This window comes from Bombina bombina, chromosome 5 (assembly GCF_027579735.1).
Source record: "Bombina bombina isolate aBomBom1 chromosome 5, aBomBom1.pri, whole genome shotgun sequence".
In the NCBI taxonomy this organism is placed as follows: Eukaryota; Metazoa; Chordata; class Amphibia; order Anura; family Bombinatoridae; genus Bombina; species Bombina bombina.
In genome coordinates, this window is record NC_069503.1 from 333,182,957 (window position 1) to 333,201,330 (window position 18,374).

At 34.7% G+C, this 18,374-nt stretch overlaps 1 protein-coding gene across 4 annotated transcripts in view; it reads left to right on the forward strand.

The window, feature by feature from the left end:
* HDAC9 (histone deacetylase 9) overlaps nucleotides 1-18,374 on the forward strand; it is a 2,434,493-nt gene that overhangs the window by 1,136,048 nt on the left and 1,280,071 nt on the right. The gene's annotated exons all lie outside the window — the stretch shown is intronic.

Consider the following 18,374-nt stretch of genomic DNA (forward strand, 5'->3'; position numbering starts at 1 on the left):
CACACACATACACACATATATACACACACATATGCATACACACACATGCATACACACCTTCACACACACATGCATACACATATACACATGCACACACATGCATACATATACACACACACATACATATACATACACACACACACGCATATATATGCATACACACACACATACATATGCATACACACACACATATGCATACACACCTACACACACACATGCATACACACCTTCACACACACATACACATACACACATGTATACACATAAACATACATATGCATACACACCTTCACACATGCATACACACCTTCACACACACATTACACACACACACACACATGCATACACATACACACACATATGCATACATGCACACCTTCACACACACACATTACACACACACATGCATACACACCTTCACACACACATTACACACACACACACACACATACACATACACACACATGCATACACATACACACACATATGCATACATACACACCTTCACACACACATTACACACACACACACACACACACATACACACACACACACATGCATACACATACACACAAGGGCTCTGTTTATTAAGCTGCAAGAGCAACTCAGGAACCCCAGTAAACACTAGGTTATAAATGTGATGCTACATTACTTTTGAAGTCAGGTGAATCCCTTGGGTACCAGAGAGAACAACCACATTTTTAATATTGATACTTATTGGGCCCCATTTATTATGCTATAATTGTGCAAGCGAGTCTGAAATGCTAGTTAAGTAGCTGCGGTCTTAAAAACACTGGTAATTAATCTCTGCGCCACCTAAAGTATGGTGGATTTTAGTCATCCTGATCCGATCTGATAGGGATGATTGACAGCCCCCACTTGCATGAGATTGACCGAGCAGGGGGCACCTTGCACAGTGAATGCTTCCCGCTCAGCACAAGGCTGGGCAGACAAGGTTCATGAAAGCAAACCTCGTCCGTCTGGCACTTAATAAATGGAACCCATAGACAGATAGATAGATAAACACAGACATATGTGTCTATATATATATATATATATATATATATATATATATGTGTGTGTATATATATATATATATACACACACACTCTCTCTACCTCATCTATTTCTACACACCGTCTTTTTCTCTCTTTCAAGCAAACTTATTCTTTGGCAGAGGTACAAACACACACACAAAGCCATACTCTTTCTCCTGCTCATCCAGCCATGATAATAGGAGTAAATTAGAAAACTGCTTAAAATAGCATGCTCTATCTGAATCGTTAAAGAAAACATTTGAGTTTAGTATCCCTTTAAGTAATCTATTTAAAAATGTATTCATTTTTTTCATCTTCTTTTTTAGCCAATCTGATTGACCTTTTGTATGTTTTGTATATATATTTAGAATGATGAATCTGCGGCACCCTCAGTACTTGTTTGTTAAGGAGAATTAAAGGCAAAAATAAACTCTCATGGTACAGATGGAGCATGCAATGTTAAACAAAGTTCCAATTTACTTCTTTTATCAAATGTGCTATATAATATTGGTATATTTTGTTGAAGGAGCAGCAATGGTCTTTTGGGAGCTAGCTGAACACGAGGCATATATGTGCAGCCACCAATCTGGATCTATCAGGATCTAGCTCCCAGTAATGCTAGGCAGGCTTTTCAACAAAGGATCACAAGAGAACAAAAACATGTTAATAGGAAGAAAAAAACCAAAGTTGTTTAAAATGTCATGCACTATCTAAATTATGAAAGTTTAATTTAGACTTTACTGTCCCTTTAAGCCACATAATGTGCTGCATAGGAAGCATATATTTGTATATATCTAGGCTAACAAAGTACCAACATTGTTGTGCCTATTACTTTACAGAAAATTGGAAAGTCCACAATTTTCAGGGTAAACTTACAAGAAAATGGACCAAAATACATAATTGAAGCATATTACAATGTTGAAGTGTTAATGTCCATTTAAACAACTGCCCTTTTACACTTGGGTTCATATATGATTGGTTTTTAAAAGCTAAATTCAGAAAAAATCCTTGTTATATTCACTGCAATGTAAATTATTAGACATGTACATTACATTGCGGTTAATAGAACAGGGTTTTTGTCTGAATTTTGCTGATTCGTTAAGCCATTTGATATAACAGCCAAATACACATTATTGGAAGAAACGGATGAAACACTAATGATTGGTTGACAAAATCACTTTGTTCTTTTGTTCATGCCGTTGGTGCCAAAAATAGGTGCAGGAATGGGGGAAAGAAATGATATTGTTTTGTTAATAAGCTCATTTGTTTGTAATGATGTACAGGCCAGTCTTACCATTCATTTGTCCATCGTCCTCTGTGTAATTCTGTCATATTACCAGTGACTCATGTTAGGGACAGCCGGTCAGGCATACAGGAGTTGTATGTTCTTTTAACATTGAGAAAATGGTTATTTTAATTGTTTGAATCATATAATGTAAGATTTTTGTTCATGTTAATTGTCTATATTAGCTGTTTCTATTGGAAGTAATGGTAATTAATCTGAATGCTATATTCATATGAACCGAATGCCTGTATGGACAAATTTCGGCCAAACTGAACACACAATATATGTTTCGGATGAAAAAATTGTTTTGCTATAACACATTTCTATAAATTATCCTTCACTTTATATGTTAGATTTATGTCTGTTGTTTGAGTTCACTAGATCCAGAATATCATCATTCCTAGTTAACTCCTCAGTTACATGTTATATGTAACTATCTTTAAAGGGACATTGTACACTAGATTTTTCTTTGCATAAATGTTTTTTTTAGATGACCCAATTATATAGCCCATCTGGGGGTGTTTTTGTAAAAATGTATAGTTTTTCATATTTTTAATAACATTGTGCTGATTTTCTGACTCCTAACCAAGCCCCAAAGTTTTAGATGTATACTGATGTATACAGACTTCAGATTGCTTCTTTTCATATGTAGGGGAGGGACTGCTCTCAGCTCCTTTCAGAGGTTGTCTCAGCCTAACCTCATCAATAGTGCTAACTTAGGGGCTTCTAAGTAAGTTTTTAAAAGGTTTTATACACGATTTTTATATCAGTATCTGTGCATATTATTCTTTATAGTATTGTCTATTACATGCAGTTAAATGAAAATTGGTGTATACTGTCCCATTGATCCAGACTCATTAATCCGACTGTAGCACTAAATATAAAATGGAGTCACTATGAGAAATCTGCTCTTGGTAGATTTTTTTTTCATAGTGCCTCCATTATAATAGGTCACATAGGATCCATAAGTGAACAATATTAATAATAATTTGCAGTATACCAAAGAGTAGAAAGCAAAAAGTTTAGTTTAAAGAACATTCATTTTAAGATTTGAATTTTACACTTATAAGTAGTTATCATTATTATTGTCAGTTAAAACCCTACTTGCACACATGGGGCGAGATTACATATGTGGCGCAGGTTTCAGTGCAACTGCTGAAATCCGCGTCGCCCATAAAATCACTGCGCACATTGGGGAATCACATATATGGTGCCAGCAGTTCATAACCTGCCATAAATCGGATAAACTGGCGATGTCCAAAAATGTGCGTAAATACACATTTCTGGAGTCGCCAGTGACTTACGGCAGTTTAGAAACTGCCGGAGCCCAAGAACATGTTTTTTTTATTACATCGGCCGTAAAAGTCTAACACGCCTCCCAAAAATAAACCTGACATGTCAAAACCCCTATACCCGCCATCCCAACTAATAATAAACTATTAACCCCTAAACTGCCACCCCCCACATCGCAAAAAAACCTAATTAACCTCTTAACCCGTAACTGCCATCCCCCCACAATGCAAATTGCTAATTTAATCACTAAGCCCCCTTACCTAACACCCCCTAAATTAACCCCAATTACATAAAATAAAAAATACTAAGTTAAAATTAAAATAAAAAAACCTAACATTACTTAAAAAAAAACTAAGATTACATTAAAATAAAATTACAAAAAATAAGTCTAAAATTACAGAAAAAAATTAACAAAATTATCAAAAATAATAAATGTAAACCTAATCTAATAGCCCTATAAAAATAAAAAAGCCCCCCTCCCCCCCCAAAAAAAATCCCTAATCTAACACTAAACTACCAATAGTCCTTAAAAGGTCCTTTTGTAGGGCATTGCCCTATGTTAAACAGCTCTTTTACCAAAAAAAAAATACTAAGTCCCCCCTAACAGTAAACCCCGCCCCACCCACCAAACCCCCCAAAATAAAAAAAAACTAACACTTAAAAAAAACTAAGCTACCCAATGCCCCTAAACGGGCATTTGTATGGGCATTGCCCTTAAAAGGGTAATCAGCTCTTTTGCAGCCCATTAAAATAATAAAATCCCGAATCTGAAAAATAACGACCCCAAAAAATAAAGAAAAAGCCTAAGTCTAACCACCAAATAGGTACTCACCATTCCTGAAGTCCGGCGGTGAAGGTCTTCTTCCATGCGGCGACATCTTCATCCAGTGCGGGGACCTCTTCTATCTCCATCCAGGGCGAAGGTGGCGTGGAGCAGTGGTGGCCACGGAGCAAGAACGCCGGCCGCAAAGACATCCAGCATGGAGGATCCTCTTCATGTGGTCACCGCCGCACACTAAAGATTGAATGCAAGGTACCCGTTTTATATTTGGGGTACCTTGCATTCCTATTAGCTGAAATTTTCAAATACTACTAGACTGGATTAAGTTATTACTTATTGCAACTTTTTAACTATAGTTAATACTTGAGAGCAGCATTGTGTTATTAATACTACAGCGTTATTAATTTATAATTTATGCTCAAGTAGGAAAAACTGCCATAAAAGAAGGAACTCTTTTTTTCAAATATTCTATCTATTTCTAATGCAACGTCCATCAGAAAACTATATTTTTCTGATAGACGTTGCATTAGAATTAGATAGAATATTTGAACTCCTGCAGAGCATTTGAATGGATTTATAAAAGCGCAGAACATGAAAAGTATGTATATAGCTGGTACTGATGCTTACTGGAAGTGGCATTTGAAACTAATACACGTCCCAAATGAAAACCTTATCAGAATCTCTAGTTTGGAAATTTGCTCTTTACGTTTACCCCATGTCCATGCAAATTAGCAATACATTGCCTGAGCTCTTTTGTAGATGAGAGTGCTAGACTTTCAAATTAACCAGTAAGGATAATGGAATTCATTATTTTCATTATTATGATATGAATATATATGCAGGTGAGCAAAATTAGTTAATCCCATATATTAGTATCCCCTATACCTTTTGAAGATTTTTTTTATGGAGCCTGGTGTGCTGCAGTTTGCCACCATCATTATGAATGCACACTAAAGCACAGTGTTGTTTAAGAATAATATCTACAGGGAAAAAATAATGTGGGGCCGCCTTGAGTGTCCAAGGGGTCCAAGGGGTTAAAGGGACATGAAACCCAAATTGTTTCTTTCATGATTCAGCTAGAGAGAATACGGTTTTAAAAAAGTTTCCAATTTGCTTCAATTATCAATTATCAAATTTGCTTTGTTCCCTTGTTAATCTTTGTTGAATAGATATCTAGATAGGTATCGTGCACATGTCCAGAGCACTACATGACAGAAAATAGTGCTGCCATCTAGTGCTCTTGCTAATGTATAACATGGTTGCAAAACTGCTGCTATATAGTGCTGCAGATACATGCACACTCCTGAGCTTATCTTCCTGATTTTCAACCAAGGATAACAAGAAAACAAAGACATTTTAAAGAAAGATGTACATTTGAAAATTGTTTAAAATTGTAGGTTCTATCTGAATCATGAAAGAAAAAAATGTAGGTTTTATGCCCCTTTCAATATCATCACTCACCTTGAGAATGACAGTAGACTGGGTGACAAGTAGTTGGCGCTGGAGGGGAAATGTGGCACCTAATTTATAACTAACATGAACTATATATTTGCAGATAAATAGATACCCCTTATTATTATGCAATACGTCATGCCAGCAAACCGAATGCTAAAAACATTGGATAAAACAATTATTTCAAGCATTTTCTTTTATCTGGTAATACATTACTTGCGCACATATTGTTTATCCAGCATGCACTGAATGATTGCAGAAGATAAATAGCATTTCATTAATTTAGTTGACAGTTTAACAACTTGCAGAAATACCCTGTTTATCTATTAAATCATAATAAGCACAAAAGAGTTAATTAAGGCCTTTGGCAACATAACCCTTATATTTTGTATGCTGGTTTACTCGGAAAAGAAACAGGAACCTAGACACGAGTCAAGTGACCCCATACTCATCACACTGACCACAAGGCAGTCCTTTAGGCAGAAAGGACAATGTGGAGCCTGTGTCACCAGTGGGCAAAGGACAGACAATAATGTCCAACAACCTTTACAGTGATGGACAGGCAGAAACCACTAACCTTTGGCATTAGGGTAAATCCTTTTTCCTTTGCCTCGAGCAGAAATATTTTATATTACTGAGCCCGATCCACACACAATCAACATAAAGACAATTACAAATTTAAATATAATATACATTTGTTTTATAGCTTCACACAGTTGTATAAATTATTGACTTTTCTAAGGGATGATAGATAGTTTTATGTTTTATTTAATTGATTGGCATTTGTTATATACTGTATATATATATATATATATATATATATATATATATATACGTATGTGTGTGCATAAATATATATGTATGTATGTATGTGAGTATATATATATATATATATATATATATATATATGCTTGTATGTGTGTGTGCATATATATATGTATGTATGTGAGTGTATATACTGTATATATATATATATATATATATATATATATATATACTTGTATGTGTGTGTGTATATATATATATATATAATTAGATCCCATAATAAAATCAAATCCATAGTAAAGTCTATGAAAATGTTTAGCTCGTACAATGAGCCATTACATTTAAAATTTAAAAATGGATTGTGATCTAACTCAATGTATTAGCAATCAATAACCTCTTCTGCTCAGTTAAACCTATTCCTATGGATGACTGATGTATACAGCAGCTACTTTTTAATAGTTCTATTTATTTTATTTTTTTCTGTTTATTTGTTTATTTAGTAATTTAGTTAGTTATTTTTCTGGATATTCTGCTTGGTGATGCTCTTCACTAAAACAGTATTTTTTCAGATAATATTGCAGGGACTGCCTGAATCTTTACCTTCCTTAGTACAAACTATTCTTTGTTTATACCATTTTTATGTGTTGTATACAGCACTTTACAATTTGTACTTTTAGACATGCTGATTAGACACGGCTCCTGGCCTTTTGTAGTCCTTTCTCTGGATTCTAAATGGTTAAAGAACTCCAATTAATCCCTTTTGTTATACCAAATTAATGAGTAGGATGGAGAGTTCTCTGTAATGAACACTGGCTATTGTCTAGTACAGTATGACTCTATTGCTCTGATTGATGGTTTTATCAGTCAATTATTTTACAATTTCTTATTCTACATTTACTGTTCAATGTGTCTTTGACTATATTGATGCATCACCCTATAGATCTGTCTTTCATCATTACATTAGTTTTGACATTTGAATCTGGGAGCATTAAATGTACAGATGTAAGGCCTTTGGACCATGAAGTAGCTTCATTACACCAATTGTAAAGGCTACATTTTGTAACTTCTTATAGTGATTGTAAAGTTTAACGATACCCTCAGCAATATTTGAAATAAAAAAGTAAATGAAGGGTACTTTCATTTATTAAAATCATTGCAGACGCTAAAATATACAAATAATCACCCTTTCAGTTTCTTATACATTCTGCCGTTCCGCCACCAGCAACGCATGGTCTATTTCAGTGTAAAATGCTGAATCACGCTGTAGCCAATCATAATGTGCCCCCTTTTATATACACACACATCTATCTATCTATCTATCTATCTATCTATCTATATAGACACACAGACATATATTAGAAGAGCCATGTAAAGCATATTGAATCGATTTTCATTAGGATTTTAAAACAGAGGCTTTTTTAGTCTGTTAGGAACCCCAGGGAACACCCAGTACTGAGTTAAAGGGACATTATCCTCAGGCAAGCAGCTGGTTAGTGTTCATTGTAGTAGGAACACACTTTGGACTGGGCTCTCTCACCCCAATGGGAAGTTTATTTCTGTTTATACCTTTTACTTACTTAGCTGTTCTATAACCAGTATTGCAGTACTAAAATGTTCAGCGCAAGTGGCGATTTCCACAGGTAAAAGCAGCTATTTTACATGACATAAAAAGGAGTTATTTTAAACAGGTTAAATTAACTCCAGCAGGTGAAATGGATAATTGGAAACACATTAAAGGGACAAAAAAATTAACACTACAATGTTCTGTTAACTCTACCAATACATTAAGATGATACAACAGTATACCACATTATCACAATATACTTTTTAAACAGATTTTACCACCCACAACATGCCCAGTCCTGCACATGACACACACACTGCCGCTCCTTGTGTGGCTCTGCCCACAAACTCGGGTGGGTTTCCTTCTCACCTCCCTGTTCTGGAAAGCCATTGGGAAATGTTGGAATGTGTGATAAAGTCTTATTACTTGGGCAGTTTTATTCCTTTGAAATGTGTGCTTTAAATGTATAAGAATCTCCTAGAGAATTAAGCAACGCGTTTCCAGAGCATACACAGCTCTTTTAATGGATCAGAATGAGGGTAACTAGTGTAAGCAAGAAAAAAAAAAAAGAGAAGTGAAAGTAGAAACTTTTAGACCTTTAATGACCAGATATATCAGAAGAGAACACTCTCATATCAAATGCATAGAGGCCACATTGCTTCACCACTGATCACTGTGTGCAATCAGGATGGTTGGGTCTTTTGCAACATTTGTGTTAATTTGCAAGACAGCAAAAACCTTATTCATCCAGTTGCAGAGAGAAGGGGATTTAGGTTTCAGGACAAAAATAAACTTGATGCATTTAGAAACTGTAGCTCCAAACACAGTTGCAATCCAAAAAGTGTATTCAAGTCAGAATATAGTAGTTTAACATGTATATCTATTGAAACTAGCCTGCTGTGATATCTGTAATGTCAGAAAGCCTTGATATGTTTTAGTGCTGCCAGCGACGGAGAAGAGGTGCATTAGCAGTTGAAGGAAATGCCATACAGATTGGTGATAGGAGATTAACACCAGCATGAAGGGATCTGAAAACTACTGATTATATATTATCACACATACATGTACTATACCAGAATCTCCCTCTATCCTCTTCATGGAAGTATTGTTAGTATCTGTAAATACTGTATTTGTTGGGCTATATTGAGTGGAATGCTGGCTTAAGGACAGAGAACAAAGTGTCTTAGTAAATGGAGTTCATTCAGCAGAGGGGGGCTGTTACTAGTGGTGTTCCGCAGGGGTCAGTTCTGGGGCCTGTTTTGTTTAACATATTTATCTGAGATATCAGCAAAGGGCTACAGGGGAAAGTATGTCTGTTTGCAGATGATACAAAAATTTGTAACAGAGTGGATGTTCCAGGGGGGGGTAGACAAATTGAGAAGTGATATACAACAATTGGAGGATTGGACAAACGACTGGTATCTAAAGTTTAACACAGCAAAGTGTAAAATAATGCATTTAGGGAAGAAAAATCCAAATGTTAATTACAGATTCAATGACACTTTACTGACTGTTACAGATGAGGAACAGGACTTGGGAGTTATTATTTCAGATTATTTAAAATTTAGTAAACAATGTAGTAATGCAGCGAGTAAGGCTAGCAGAATGCTTGGATGTATTGGTAGAGGTATTTGCAGCAGAAAAAGTAAGGTTCTTATGCCATTTTATAGATCATTAGTTAGGTCTCATCTGAGTATTGTGTGCAGTTCTGGAGGCCATATCTTCAGAAGGATATTAACAAACTTTAATCTGTGCAAAGGAGGGGTACCAAAATGGTACATGGTCTAAAAAATAAAACTTACCAGGATAGGCTCAATGACCTAAATATGTATAGCTTAGAGGAGAGAAGGGAAAGAGGTGATATGATAGCAACTTTCAAGTATGTTAAAGGGCTTAGTAAAACTGAGGCTGTGGTTATTTTACATTAAATGGAAAATTCAAGAACAAGGGGTCATGATCTCAAGCTAAAGGGTAGTAGATTCAGGAGTAATTTGAGGAAGCACTTCTTTACAGAAAGAGTGATTGATTTATGGAATAAACTTCCTCAAGAGGTAGTAGCGACAAACACTGTGGGGGACTATAAAAATGCATGGGACAAGCATAAGGCTATCCTACAAACTATATAAGTTTATACTGTTAGGTAATATCGGGCAGACTTGCTGGGCCTATGGCTCTTATCTGCCATCAATATCTATGTTTCTAAGTAAAACAGTCCTCCGGAGCTCCATAACTGGGATATCTTTGTGTTAGTTGGTCAGGGATAGTAGAGAACAGGTTCTTTCAGTAGTCTTCAAGAAGCTATATACTTATCCTTGAAGTATATGTAACACCATTGGGAAGAGTTTTTATCTACTACTATATTACTAGTAGTTTATTTGTATATTAAGGCAGGCTAAAAGGGGATTCCAGTCTGTGTAAGTCTGGAGTGCAGAACACAAGTACACTACACAGAGTAAACTATCCCATATCATCCATGTATGTTTTCTTTTCTATATTTTTGGAAGGGTTGTAAAGTCAGTTATATATAGGTTTGCCAGCTGTCATCCGCAAAAATACTGGACAATCTAGGCACATTGGTAGGTCACACAATGCCCCTACCCTTAATCCAATAATGTTTAATTTTTACAATTTAGCAGTAATTTTACCCCTTGGCTGCCAGTAATGTATGTCAGCAGGAGTGATCTGCCACTGACTTCTTTCTGCTCCATATTGTAATGCATTTAGGCATAAGATGCCTTTTATATTTTGCTACCACTCAGGGACATTTCAGTGCCCAGTATTTTTGTCTAGATTTTACTGGACAGCTTGCTAAAATACTGGACTGTCCATGTCCGTGTTTTTGCTGTGAGGTTACTGCACTATATACAGTATATATATAAAACAGAAAAAATGGCACTCACTAGCAAGCACGCCATAATATTTAAAAGCAAAAATGGGAGAGTCAGTTGCTCTTGGTGCCAAATGGTTTAAGCCCAGGACCGTTTGGTGCCAAATGCAACTCTCCTAATTTGAGTGCCAGGTTTTCTGTGTTGTGTTAATAATTTTTGTAAGTTTACCTTTGGGCCTGTCACCCAGGCTGCTCAGGAGTTAAAGGACCAGTAAATACAGTAGATTTGCATAATCAACAAATGCATGACAAAAAGACAATGCTATAGCACTTAGTCTAAACTTCAAATGCGTAGTAGATTTTTTTGACAAATCTCAAAGTTATGTCTATTTCCATTCCCCCTGTATCAGGTGACAGCCCTCAGCCAATCACAAATGCAAATACGTATATTCTATAAATGTAAAAAGACTATGCACATTTTGTTAATGGAAGTAAATTGGAAAGATGTTTAAAATTGTGTGCACTTTCTATATTATGAAGTTTAATTTTCACTTGAGTGTCCTTTTAACTGCCTGGGTTGCTTGGAACTGTGCGGCTGTCTGTAAGTATTCAGGGCTGTGGGGTTTACAGTAACTTAGGATGTGTACCATGTCCAGTCTGAAAGTTCAGTCAGTTTCTGTGTTTTATATATATACTGTATATATATATAGTTTAGTGCCAAATAAGTCTGTGCATCTCAAGCACGGATTCATCCTTACAGTGTCCCTTAGGTCTGGTCTGCAAATCGCTGCTTCCTTTCTAATAAATTCCTTAGGTATTACAAACATTTCTTGTGTTTCCTAATATTTGCATTAAATCTCTGCTCTAATTTCTCAAATCATCTTAAAGGGACAGTATACACTCATTTTCATATAACTGCATGTAATAGACACTACTATAAAGAATAAGATGCACAGATACTGATATAAAAATCCAGTATAAAACTGTTTAAAAACTTATTCAGAAGCTCTCAGTTTAGCTCTGTTGAAAAGGTAGCTGGAAAGCCCACTGCAAGTGGGAAATAAGACACTCCCCCTCCCCCTTCTTTTGCATATGAAAAGACCCTTTACACAAACAGGAGCAAGCTAAAGAAGGTGGCTGACGGTATTCTCATAAAACTTTGGGGCTTGGTTAGGAGTCTGAAAATCAGAGCAATGTTATTTAAAAATAAGCAAAACTATACATTTTTAAAAAAACAACAACTTTATGGGCTTTATAAATAGATCATCTACAAAACATTTATGCAAAGAAAAAATGAGTGTATAAGGTCTCTTTAACTATCCAGACACATCATTGTGAAACCCTAAGAATCAATTTCATGACTAGCAAATATATCACATGCTTTTTAATTTTTTTAAAATTCTTTTTTTATTTATACTGAAAAATGTAATACAACATTTATTCTCATTCATATTAAGGGGACTTGAAAGTCAAAATTAAACTTCCATGAGTCAGACAGCATGCAATATTTAAGAGACTTTTAAGTAAAAAATTTACTTTCTTCTCTTGCTATCCTTTGTAAAAAATCATACCCAGGTGGGCTCAAGGGCTGCTGGGAGTTAGCTACTGGTTTCTAGCTGCACACATATGCCTCTAGCCTCACCAGATGTGTTGAGATTGGTCTCAGTGGCGCTCTGGAGCTCACATTAACGAAAGCCTAGTTTACAAGTGAACTCAATAACAAAGGGTGTTATCTTTAAACAACCTTGTGCAAATAATATCTTGTATTACAAGTGTATAGTAAATATTTTAACCAGAGCATTTTAATGCAGCTGAAACTTTTTTAGAGCACCCTATACTTTTAATGGATAGTGCAGAGAGCGCTTTTAGCTTACTTATTGTGCTCACATTACAAGTGTTGAGTTAATAAAATGGCAAAATACAGCTGTAAAATGTAGCGCTTTTTAAGATCTGCAGTAAACCAGTATTGTTAATAGTTTAGTACAAAATTCCATTACTTGTGATCCATTGGTTTAGCAGACCATTGGCTTAGCGCTCAAGCGATAACCGACATTAATTTTACTTTGTATACCTATTGAAGTCTATTATGTAATGGATTTTGCGCACCCATGCTGTCCAGCAATTGGATATTAGCTCTCCCTAGACTATTGCTCGAGAAATAAAAATTAACCTTGGATTTAATAGAAGCACTATTGATTTTGCTTAAGCAATGTTAACACGCACATTACTCTAATGTTTTTGCATTCCACTTGTAATCTAGGTTAATGTATTTAACCCCTTTGCAGTGTGTCAAACACATAGGCCTAGATAATTTTTTACTGCTCATGAGCCCTAACTCCGATCATGGTAGAAAAATAGCGCTCCAAGGTTAGCTCTGGTATTACAAATTCAAAGTAAAACATTAGCATGCAAGAGAAAGACTCAGATGTGCTAACTTCGGGACTAAACAAAGTGTTTTCCATTTACCGATTGCGCACTAACCCAAAACTTCACTAGACCAACTGCTTTAAAGCCGAAGGTATTACAGAATACTTTAAATTCCTATGTCCTTCACTTTGAAGAAAAATCTCTTTATATTTTTAAATATATGTTTCTCTATATTTCTGTATATATTTTTGTAAAATATTTATCTATACTTCTATATCTATATGAATATATACAGATATAGCTATATGTTGTATATACAGATATATAGAAATAACTATTAAAAAATAAAAAGAACATTTTCTTCTCATTGCATAGGAATTTAAACACATTGAAACATTAAAACTGATAAAAAAATTATTTTATATTTCAAGGTATTTGACTGGAAAGGGCTCAAATGTGTGTGTGTATATATATATATATATATATATATATATATATATATATATATATAGGTACAAGGGAAAACAGCACTTAAAAATTCTATTCTAAAACAAATAACATAAAAGACTTAAAAAACATATAAAAACATGAAAAGTACGTAAAACAGAAAAAGTACAAAGCACATAAAGTGCAAAATGAATAATAGTGCAAGTCCACTGATTGACTTTCTTATAATGGGAATCCCCTTGCCAGAATCTACCTCAATCTGATGAGGTGAGTTACCGCACTGCAAGGGGTAATAGGGTTCGGTACAGGTGTGTCTGATGAAGCGAGGGATGTCTTTATGATTTCATCCACCTTTTGGAGTATGTAGTCACAGATTAGCTCACATCCAGTTGCTTCCTCCCAAGATACTCAAATATACCATCCACATCTTGGAGTATGTAGATTTAGACTGAGGAAATGGCTTCTGTTTGCCTCTTTGGGCCAGATTACAAGTGGAGCGCTAACAATTATGTGCGAGCGATAAGGGGTATTTTGCTGACTTTCGTCAGGTTAGCATCCTCAGAGTTGTGGTTAACAAGGCTGTACGGATATATATATCTATATATAGTTTACTTCAGCGGAAAATCTGACGTGCACAAACACCCGCAAAATACCCCTTATCGCTCGCACATAATTGTTAGCGCTCAACTCATAATTTAGCCCCAAGAGGCAAACAGAAGCCATTTCATCAGTTTATATCTACATACTCCAAGAGGTGGATGGTATATTTGAGTATCTTGGGAGGAAACAACCAGATGTGAGCTAATCTGTCACTACATACTCCAAAAGGTGAATGAAATCATAAAGACATCCCTCACTTCATCAGACACACCTGTACCGGAACCCTATTACCCCTTGCAGTGCGGCAACTCACCTCATCAGATTGAGGTAGATTCTGGTAAGGGGATTCCCATTATAAGAAAGTCAATCAGTGGAGTTGCACTATTATCCATTTTTCACTTTATATGCTTTGTACTTTTTCTGTTTTATGTACTTTTCATGTTTTTATATGTTTTTTAAGTATTTTATGTTATTTGTTTAAGAATAGATTTTTTTAAGCGCTGTTTTCCCTTGTACCCATTTCTAACTTATACACTTATTGGTGAAACATACTCCCCAATAATGTATATGTCTTCTAACAACTGCTAATTATTCTTTCCCCAATCAGCGCATCCCTTGGTGTTGCTTGTTCTCAGATCAGTACTCTGATCTGTAACATTCTACTTGCTCTCATATATATATATATATATATATATATATATATATATATATATATATATATATATGTGTGTGTGTATATATATGTATTTATAAGTATCTATGTGTGCCCATATTTAGTTACACATAAATACACATATATATAAATGTATACATACACACATACAAATATTTAGACATAAATATAAATATATATATATATAGTTTTATATATATATATATATATATATATATATATACAATTTTAGTTCTTTCCACTCAAACAACTTATTATATACCATATCTCTTTTAAAACACTTTCTTCTGTATACATTTATTTTTGTATTTTTTTTTTGTATAAATGAGTGTAATGCTTTATTTCAATATGTTTGACTTGAGTATTGTGAAACTTTTTTTTAACCGACGCACTTTACTTCAGGTCTCAGGTAATGCTAATTCTTCTAGCTCAACCCATAACTTTCACTCAAGCACAGCCCATAATTTTTAACTTGTAATAGTAGCACTATTTTGCGTGGTTGCAATATCCATTGAAAACAATGGGTGCGCTAGAGCAATGACGGCCACACTAAACCTTGTCTGGTAAATCTGATTTACCATGGACTTGTAATATCAAGGTGTGCTCTGATATTCGTGCAGACCCACAATACTTCTATTACATCCCATCCTAGCAATAGTGCGCCACTTGTAATCTAGGCCGTAGTTATATGTAAACACATTAGAGCATTTTCTTTTTGCAATTTAATCTCCCTTTTAACAAAGCTAAAACTGCTTGTTGATATATTTTAAATTAGTTTCATGATGAATTATAATACTTTTTGTTTTATTGCATACAGTATATAATGTAATTACATAACACAGATATTTACTGTATTAATACAGTGTTTTCTGTTCAGTAAAGTGATTTATTGTTGTTGAAGGAGCAAACACTTCAGTAATGGCAAATAAAAAATGGCTCTTGTTATACCTTTGTCAAAGTTGTTTATTGTGTTTTTACTCAACGCTGTGACAATTACTACTAAGTGGTAATCAGGCAGCAAGGTCACATGTCCCTGTTGCCCTGGGGGATAGTAGGACATTCTGCACTAAGGTTCCCTCACAAAGTAGTAAACATAGCTAGACATATGGAGCCATTTTCATTGTTTTTTCTCACTCTTTTATAGCCAAAAGGAAGATTTAATTATCATCTCAAAATACAATTTATTGCATCCAGACAGAGAGATATGAGCATTGAATGCATTTTAAAAGGAAAGTTCAGAATGATTTTTTAAGTCTGTGTTTTTTACATGCTCAAAATATTTTCAAACTAGCAAATGTAACTATTTCTGAACAATGGGTGACAAAATAGTTTATTAACCTGCGTCCTTAATGGGAAATCAAGTATACATTTGCTAAGCAATGTACTGCAAGAGATCTAAAAGCAAATTAGATGTATTAAAAACATTTAAAACTTTTTTTTTTAGTGCAGTGCTTTGTCTGCTAATCCATGTACAGTATATACTTGAAAAGCTTTTGTTTATCGCACATCCTTTCATGTGGTCAGTTAATGCTAAACAATCACTGTGTAGTATGTTGCATGGTTAGAGTTCTGTATATACTGCAGCTTCTCTGGGGGATAGTTGAAAACCCACAGTTATCGAGGATGAACTGCAGAAAAAGCTGACAAAATATGTTTATAGCTGTATTCTTTCTTTTTTTTTCTTTCTACAATTCACAACATTTAAAAGTGGAATCTTGTTATATAATATCCCTTTAACCTATTTGTCCTCTAATATTTTTCTGTGTTCCAGCTATGTTTGTATGTTTCTTCCTTTTCATCTCTCCCTGTAACCCATCTCTTTTGCTGCATTTTCTAATGTCTTTTCACACATTACTAGATTATTTTTACTTAGATCCACTTGCATATTTCATTTCTGCTCATGTATTTGCCTCTATATATATATATATATACAAATCTTATTTATGTACTTTCCATTTGCTTTTTTACCTTCCCTATCAATTATATTTATGGAATCTTTGCTAACATCACTTAATTCACTTCTTGTACTTGTAGTTCCTTATGAAATAATAATCGGCCAGATTATGAGTTTTGCGGTATGAGGGGTGCGGTAATAACTTGCACGTTATTGTCACCGCTCACTTTCCTACAGCGCTGGTATTACAGGTTTTCATAAACCCAGGGTTAACATGCAATAAGTGAGCGTAGAGCAAAATTGAGCTCCATACCGCACTCCAATACCAGCGCTGCTGAAAGCCATGGTGAGCTGGTTTTACGTGCTTGTGCACGATTTCCCCATAGACATCAATGGGGAGAGCTGGCTGAAAAGAAGTCTAACACCTGCAAAAAAGCAGCGTAAAGCTCCGTAATGCAGCCCCAATTTTATGTTTACACCTAACACCCTAACATGAACCCCGAGTCTAAACACCCTTAATCTTACACTTATTAACCCATAATCTGCCACTCTGGACATCGCCGCCACTATAATAAACATATTAACCCCTAAACCGCCACACTCCCGCCTCACAAACACTAGTTAAATATTATTAACCCCTAATCTGCCGCCCCTAACATCGCCACCACCTAACTACATTTATTAACCCCTAATCTGCTGCCCCCAACGTCGCCTCCACTATACTAAATTTATTAACCCCTAAACCTAAGTCTAACCCTAACACCCCCTAACTTAAATATAATTAAAATACATCTAAATAAAATTTCCGATCATTACCTAAATTATTCCTATTTAAAACTAAATACTTACCTGTAAAATAAACCCTAAACTAGCTACAATATAACTAATAGTTACATTGTAGCTAGCTAAGGGTTTATTTTTATTTTACAGGCAAGTTTATATTTATTTTAACTAGGTAGAATAGTTACTAAATAGTTATTAACTATTTACTAACTACCTAGTTAAAATAAACACAAATTTACCTGTAAAATAAAACCTAACCTGTCTTACACTAACACCTAACATTACACTACAATTAAATAAATTAAATTAATTAAATACAATTAACTAAATTACAAAAAAAAAAACCCACTAAATTACACAAAATAAAAAAGATTAAACTAATTACACCTAATCTAACAGCCCTATCAAAATAAAAAAAAAAACCTAGCCTAATCTAAAATACCAATAGCCCTTAAAAGGGACTTTTGCGGGGCATTGCCCCAAAGAAATCGGCTTTTACCTGTAAAATAAAAATACAAACAACCCCCCAAAACACTAAATTACACAAAATAAAAAAAGAAATGATCAGATATTTAAACTAATTACACCTAATCTAATAGCCCTATC